Here is an 8499-nt window from a genome sequence, read left to right as displayed (position 1 = left end):
TCCGTGTCTCGTGAGGGCTGGTGCCCGGGGGCGCGGGGCGGCTGCTGGGGAGCCACAGGAAGCCTGACACTCACAGACTCGTTGGCAACACTGATCAGTTATTAACACATCGCTCCGTGCTGAGCTCTGACGTTTCGACAGGACGCCCGTCGCTCACGCTGTGCTCCGTGATGAGTGTCAGCCGGGCTCGGACGGGACACGCCGGGGAAACCGCTGGGAGAACTGGGTGTGAGCGGTGACCGCACCCTGCCCTGGCCTCCCGGCCTCCGCAGCCGCGGCCATGCCGCCTCCTGCCGGACAACCCGGCTCTGGTGTCTGCGGATTATACAAATCCTCTCAAACCCGCGCAGAAAGATGTGCAAGTGGCTTCAGTTTCAGCAGCGACTGCAGAGAATCCACGCAGGAAGGATGGTCACCTCTGACGGGCTCCTGACTGGGCTGGCCACCACTCAGCCCTTATCCTCCACGCCTCTCTCTCTCTCCCTCTCTGTCTCTCTCTCTCTCTGACCACATGGCCCCTTATGCTGTGAATCGGCACATCAACTGCCTTTCCCTCTCTTGGGTGCTGACCTGCAGTGCTGCCTCCCAGGCCTACATGCGGCTCAGAGCCATTTCCTGATGTCTGAGCTCCCGGCAGAGTCTCCATTGGCTGAGCTTGGATCATGTGTCCACTCCCACTCCGGAGGGTCCGTGGCGGTGGTAGAAACATGGTCTCAGGGTTTGTCTCTGTGAATAGAAGGCAGTTCTCAGACAAAGAGGGCAGTGAATGAACAGAGCAAGTACCGAAGGGATAGAACGTTTTTTTAAAGCACGTAGCACAGAGGAACGGCTAAACCAAGGCTAGATTTAGATTGACCACAGCGACACAGAGCAGACAAGTCGCCCTGGGCTAGGGATTCTGCGTGGAGGTGCAGGGGAGGCTCACATAGTAGCCGCGTGACTTGACGCTCACAGAATTCAAGCCTGTGGCTGAGCAAAGTCCCAGTGGATCATATCACAAACTTCCCAGATCACCACGAGTAAGTCAAGATTGTGGTTTTTATGATTTTTAAGATGACGCTGTTTAAACTCAGTAAGAGTGTCCGAGATCTATTGTAAGTATAACATTTCTCTCCAAAACATTCCACTGGTAAGAAATCAGGAAGAAAAGGCCAAGAGGCCAGTGCACAGCTCCTCAGATGAAGCATTGGCTGGTGGTCACATAAGGCCGGCTGAGCCACTTACCTGAACATTTCAAATTTGTTCCCACAAAATGACCAAAAAAAAAAAAATTTAAAAGCAACGGGAACAATTATTGATTATGTTACACGTTTGAAGTCCTTTTTAGAACGCATTAGACACACTTGGGTATCTTACTTATAATCAGTCATCCATCAGTTCTCTGAGAAACTAGCCCCGTGGGGTTAACGCGGGTGCAGAGGCTGAGAAACTTGCTTCCCGAGGAGATAGAGCCCACGGAGCTCCCCGGCCTGGGCTGGTATGATTATGACATGACAAAGCCGGTGACAGGCGCCGCAGCCTCTGCTCCCTGAGCGCTGACGTAGGCTAACGGCGCTGGCTGTGACATTCCGTGAGAACCAAACGCTGTGCTTCTGGGTGAGGAAAGCTCTTCTCGACTCCAAAGCGGAGCTTCGCCCCCTTAGCAACCAGGCCAGGTCTGCGGGCAAATGACCCATAAGCGGTCTTCCTTTGCCTCCTTTTTAGTTCCTTGATGTCGGGAAATTCTCTATCTATTAATGGAGAGGCGCACCTCCCTTGCGAGTTTGCATGAATGTCTCTCTCCTTTGCCCCAGCTGCTTCAGTAATTTCTAAGAAAAATTCTGTTGGCAGACTCCAGAGAAATCACACATTGGAATAGATATGACAACTTAAAATATAGCAATAGGCATCGACAATACCAGGACATGTGTCATATAGGAACATACGTAGCCCTGGCTGGTGTGGCTCAGTGGGCTGAGCATCGTCCTGGGCACTGAGGGGTCGAAGGTTTGATTCCCCCTCAGGGCACATGTCCAGGGTTCGATCCCCGGTCGGGATACGTGTGGGAGGCAACCATTGTATGTTTCTCAGATCTCTCTCCCTCCACCCCTCCTTCCCTTCCTCTCTAAATATCAATTTTTTAAAAAAAGACTAAAATGCTAAAAAAAAAAAGGACAATATATAGTCCGAAGCATTGGCAGACCGAGCAGACACATGTCTGTTTTCACTCTATTGCACTAGCTAAGCTCCGTGAAGTGCATGGGTGGGTCATGCAAGAGGGTGGAGAAGCTGTACCAAGGCGTGCAAGTTCTTCTTTGAAAACATGGATGAAACTCAGCTCTTCTGATTCCTCCCAAACGAGACACGCATGATCGCTCTTCCTCAGGCCTCTGGGGAGAATGAGGATCCAGCTTCCTCTCGGGGCAAGTCGAGGCTCAATTCCACTCCACGGATGATGCAAGTTGACATTTTAGAGGAAGATGTCTCCAGAAAGGCCAGGAGAAGGCCCCAGACTGAATCTGGCTTCAAAGGGCAGCTGGGAGCTCCAGCCCCATTTGTTCTCATCAGCACTGCGCCGCCCCCGCCATCCGTCCGCATGCAGGAGTCAGACTCAGGACCCGCCCAGCAGCTGGCCCTGGCCCCAGACCTGTTCCGAGCAGCTGGCCCTGGCCCCGGACCTGCTGTGGGTGCTGGCTGCAGAGTGGACAGTCACGTGACAAGCTTGCTGGCTCCCCTCCCGCCCCCTTTCCCCTGTCCCCCGCCCCCCGTCATTGTTACCTTCCAGTTGGGAAAGGAAAGCAATTTGCATCGTTTTCTAAATTAATTGTGATGACGTGGCTACACTAAGTTGTAGGCCACGGAGGCTGAAACAAACTTATTGACGATGATCCACTGTGACCAGGTGGATTTCCTGACAGCGGATTCTCCCCTGACAATATGAGCTAAGCCTTTAGTTGGATAAATAGAGCTGAGGAGCTGACCTCACCATCTGCTGCTACGTCTCTGTCCGGGTGGACCCTGTCACTCACTCAGACGACAAGGGAAACCCTGTCCAGTCAGCGCCACCTGGAACTGACGGTCCGTCCGGCAGAATAGCTGGCGGTGGGGTGCCTCTCAGCTCATCCATAGCCCCAAGGCCCGAGAACAGTTTTCCAAAGCCACTGGGTGGGGATCTAAACAATATCGTTCTTGCCCGGCCGGTGTGGCTCAGTGGTTGTGTCAACCTATGAACCAGGAGGTCAGGGCACATGCCCAAGTTGTGGGCTCAGTCCCTGGTGAGGGGTGTGCAGGAGGCAGCTGGCCAATGATTCTCTCTCATCATTGATATTTCTATCTCTCCCTCTGCCTTACTCTCTGAAATCAATAAAAAAATATTAATTAAAAATGAAGAAAATAATTCCATTCTTGCTCCAAACCAAAGGGAGAAAATTAGGCCCCTTTCCTTTGGTCTGATCAGTAGCCAGCTTCATATCAAAGAATTCTGCAGCCCCGAGGGCCGCTCTCTCTGGGGCCGTGGCTGCCGTGGGGACGGCGATGGTGGCGGTGACTCACAACCCGGGCCCCATCAGGTCCGGGGGTGCATTTTCCTGGCTGCTAGGAGGGTGGCCTGCCAGGCTCACCTGTGTGTCCTCCCCACCCTCCCGCAGGGAAGGCCCTTAGCCCCTGAGAGCTGCCCACCCTCAGCGCCTGACCTCTGCCCCCAAGTTCTCTATGGGACCAGCTGAGGCTCTATGGCCAGAGCATCTCTGTTCAGCTGCTCCCTCTGCCTGGCCTGTTCCCCTGGGGAGCAGCATTGTTCCCCAGTGTAAGCCCTGGGCCCACGCCTCCAGCCGAGTCCGTTTCCCGGACACCACACGCCCGGTGCACAGGGTGCGCTTGCAGACGGAGGCCGGGCTCGGTCCAGGCTGGTATTTTTGTGCCTTAAGACTCAGACTCCATGATTCTTGGGGACTTGCCAAAACCCTGCGGGTGGCACTGAAGTGGGTCCAACACTGGGGAAGGGCTTTGTAAATATGCAAGAGGACGGCAGACATCATCATTCCTCCCCCTTTGCCACTTTAGTCCGGAGTCCATTCTAAGGAAATAAACCCAACCATGGGGGAAGCTTGCGTGAGAATAGCCACCAAGGTATGCTTTGTCCTCATGAGAAACGGAAAGCAATAGGCCGCCCATGGGTAGGGGACCGGCTAAAATGTGGAATAGCCTTGGCTTTCTGCTGACATGTCACAATAGTTAAACACTGTAACAGTGGACAAAACGTGAGGGTAGACGCCCAGGGAGACCGTGATTAAGCCACGTGCAACGTACGTGTCGAGAACTGGAACGTCTGGTCCAGGCAGCTCCTGTCCCGTGAGCCAGACCCCATTGCTCCGTGTTTGTCCGCACGGCCTTCCTCTTCCAGGCGTCTCGACAGGCAAGTCTCTTGATGTCCACACAGGAGCTTCTCAGCAGGCCCGCCCAATCCCTGAGAGGAAGCATCAAGGAGCAGTTTATGTCCTGAGGCTCTGAGCCTGTGAACTCAAAATCCCTGCCTTGCTCTTCCCACCCACCTGCACAGCTACCCCAGGCTCTTACCCGACCTCCAGGCCAGCTCAGTTAAAGACCCACCTTCAACAAAACCCCACTTCTCAATGAAATCTGGTCCTGCCCTCCCGCCCTGAGAGATGCTGCCAAACCTGAGTTGAAGGTTCTCTCCTGATGGCGTTGAATGCAGCTCTGTTACCACAGTGTGTTTGATACCCGAGGGAACCAGCACTCAAGGTGGAAACGCTACAGCAAGCATGTCAAACTCAAGGGCTACCACGGGCCAAATAAACAAGCTTTAAGTTTATGTGGGCCGCAAAACACCAAAAGGTTCAATTTTCATAGAAATGTAGGTTTATTTCGATAGAGACATGCTGAATACAAAGGGCTGAAATAAATGAGTCATCGTTAACATTAAATAGAACATTTAAATAAAAATTAGTATTTTTTCTTGAACATTAACTTACCAGACACTGAATAACTGCACAAATTGATAAGCGTCACGCAAATAAACCTATTTTTCTTGTTCTCCAAAAGCGAAATATTTCCTGTTGCACACACCAAACACGTCAGTCCAAGACTAATGACGTGGCCATCGGCTGCTTAAATATTCGCTGCCAGTATTAGTGGTGAGAGATGGTGCGCCTGTGTGTAAGGTGCGTAAGGGAAATCAATGCAACATGATCATAGTAATCAGTGATTATCCAACATTGTAGTTTGTTATTAATAATTACACATAACAGGATATTGTAGAAATCAAGTTATGAAATTTTTATTAAGACGTTTCTTACACACTGTTATATTGGCTGTGCTGCAAAAATATTTGTTGGCGCATGCAGCCCACGGGCCGCGAGTTTGACATGCTAGCGCTACACAATACATACATGTAGAAAAAGACTAAAGGAGTATGATAATAGTTATGTGAGGGAAATGGCCTCTGTCCATTTTCACATCTTTTTTATGGCCTTCTTATGTAATGAGGGCAAAGTTGACCTCGATCAGTCACGAAGCATTCATTTTAGTACAAGCCACAGAATGAGGAAGGCTGGCACGAAGGCCGGCCTGTGCAACCTGCTACTCCCTTTGTTCTTGTTTGGAGAGCAATCGATGACAATCCAGAGAGAACACTACCTAGATGGCAAGCAGGGCTGTTCATATTGTGATTATGCTTGTAGAATCTAAACACCGATGAGCTCGGCTGTAATGAACGTGACCCCCAACTGCTCTAAAACCACTTAGTGGATGTGGAGAAACATCGAGGATATCGACGACGGCCTGCAAATGGGTTTTGGTGTGTAAGGGGACAGCGGAGTCAGACAATGGCTCGCGTGGCGTTGGGCTCCGTACATGCCATAAACCTAATCGCACAGCAGCTCACAGAACGGAAAGCCGGGATTTATGATCAGACAGCGGGTAGTCAATGCGCTTTGCAGTGTTTCTCATCCGTCTCCCACATTGGGCGGTTAATCTGTTTTGTGTCAAGTTTTCTAATGCAAACAAACTTGGGTGGTTCTGATTAGTCCCATGAGTGGCCAGCCACCTGGGAAATGTTCCCTTCTCTCCTGACATTAACCTCCACGGCTGCCTTCTCAACCTTTGTTCTTACGGCATAAATAAGCGTTGTAGGTAGAGGAAGTGTATCAACCAAGGCAAAACAACAAGACAGGATCTATCAACCAAGAAGTCTGAAATTTTCACTGTGCTACGACCAAGAGATGCACACAGCTTCTGTTCATACCGATGAAAGACAGACAGAAATATCAAGATTAATCAGGTAATTTTATTTAATATTTACCATTCAGCAGCAACCAATAGGAACATCTGAGCTAAGAGAATCTCTTGAAGTGTTTGCTATATAGCTGCTTCAGACACACACCCACAGGATCCACTGCTCATTGCAATTTTTTTAAAAAAATGGCTTCAAGAGCAAATAACATTGATTTATTCTGTGCCCGAGCACTAGTCAACAAATCTGTTAAACTACAGAGGAAAAGGAAATCAAAGAAGCTTTGTTATCTTATGCAGGTCACCTTACTTAAGTGGAGGAGTTTTCTTCTTTAAAGCAACAGAAATACAGAGCTTCCTATATATATATATATTTTTTTATAAGGGTATGATTACAAACACAGTGTTATCATCAAAAGCAAAAGCTAGTTCAAGAAATTTCCGACTGCAAAACTTGCAAGATACAAAGCTAAAATTTATATGTTCCTTTTCTCCATTATGAATACCTTCACTAAACATAAATATTTTAACATATATTAATTTTTCTGACATTCAAAAACTGGAAAGTCAATCTGGCAGAATTATTGTTAAAAGCACGTATGTACAAATATTCTTTTTCCATACATAAAGTATTTGGCATAATTATAACACTCATACTGCAGCCACAACTGTTTGCTTTTATTTTTTTCTTACACATAATGGTATCTCTTATTAAAATTAACCAGTTATGTACAAAAATACTTGAACATTTATTATAGAAAACCTCTATAATCAGCCTCAACAGCGTACACCTGCTGAATGGGTTCATCAAGGGAGTATAAAAAAGTGGTCACTGCCTTCCAGGTAAGCTAGCCACAGCGAACACAGTTAAACTAAAATGAGCTTCCCAACAAAAGAGGGAAATATTTAACAGCATGATTTAAAATACAGTTCATCTCTATTGTCAAGTGTTATAAACAGGCAGTAAAAGGAAACAAAACACAGATACAAAATACACTACACACAAGGTGCTTGGCTCACCCCCAACAAGGAGGCGGCGCCTCCGGACTCGGTCCCAGACGCTGGAACCCTCCCCAGCCGCCACCCCCCCCCACTCTTGGGCCACTCCCCCCCCTCCCCCCACCAGGGCCCAGAACAGCCCAGGGGCAGCCCTGCTGGGAGGAAGGGAGGCCGAGGCATCTTTCCTTTCGTGCAGGACTGAAAGTGAATGCCCTTGCCTCCTGAAAGTCCTCCTGCCATTTATCCATGCTAACACGTTTTCTCGAAGGGGCTTTTTCTTCATTTACGCCATTGATTTAATACTGTCCCGCATTGATTCCTGGATGCTCCTTAATGGGACCCATTAATTCAGGCCTGTTTACGACATGGGCATCGGCGCTTCTCAATGACAAAGCTGGCGGCGGAAACTGTCGGGGAAGGAAGCCCGGGCTCCAGGTAAACATTTCCCCTGGGCTCTGCTACTCAGCCCGCCCCTCGCCTCATCTCGGCTCTGAAAGGCCGTGCACCCTGAAGGGGAGGCCGGTGGACACTGTGGTGCGGGTACTAATGACTGACCAGCCAGTCCCCAAGCGGAACTTTTAGGGCGCAGCCAGCTATTGCATGTCAGAGGCAACCCCCAAGGAGCAGTTTGTCTCAAGAGTAAAACCATTTCCAGCCCCAGCCGCACCCCCTGACGCCTGCCGTCTAACCGGCTTTACCCAGGGGCCTGCTGGCCAGGGAGCCAGGACTCTCCCCTCTTCCCAGGGGCTTCCCCAATGAGGACCCCGGGTTCGGCTTCCCCAGTGAGGACCCGGCCGAACCCGTCTCCGTCAGCTTTCTCAGGGTATCAAGTATTCAGTGAAAAATATGCAACATTACCACGCGTCGTATTGCTCGACAATACTGTATTGGCTTTAACATGAAACCGTACAAAAGGGAACGTAAAAAGGTACAAAAAAGTCCGGATCCCTCTTTCCCGCCTCCAAAGGAGCAGGGCCTTCAGAGCTTCAGCCGCCACAGGGCCCGCTGGGTCAGTGGCGGGGAGTATTGTGCAGCCGGACACCCACGCGCGCCGCCTCCGGGACAAGTCTCAGTAAAGTGCCTACACCGCCGTCCTCGCGTCACGCTCCTCCTCCTGTAAACGCAGCGCCACCGCCGGGGACACGGAACGGGCTCAGAGCTGCGAGACCTTCCTGGGCAGGGGCCGGGGCCGCGGGCCGGGCTCAGTCCTCCGGGTGCCGTTCTCCAGGGCGCCGGGGCGCGCGGCCAGCGGCTTGGGGGGCAGCGCGGGCG

The sequence above is a fragment of the Myotis davidii genome, unplaced genomic scaffold (assembly GCF_000327345.1).
Source record: "Myotis davidii unplaced genomic scaffold, ASM32734v1 scaffold573, whole genome shotgun sequence".
Classification (NCBI taxonomy): Eukaryota; Metazoa; Chordata; class Mammalia; order Chiroptera; family Vespertilionidae; genus Myotis; species Myotis davidii.
The sequence above is the reverse complement of the archived record's forward strand: the minus strand, read 5'-3'. Positions refer to the sequence as shown.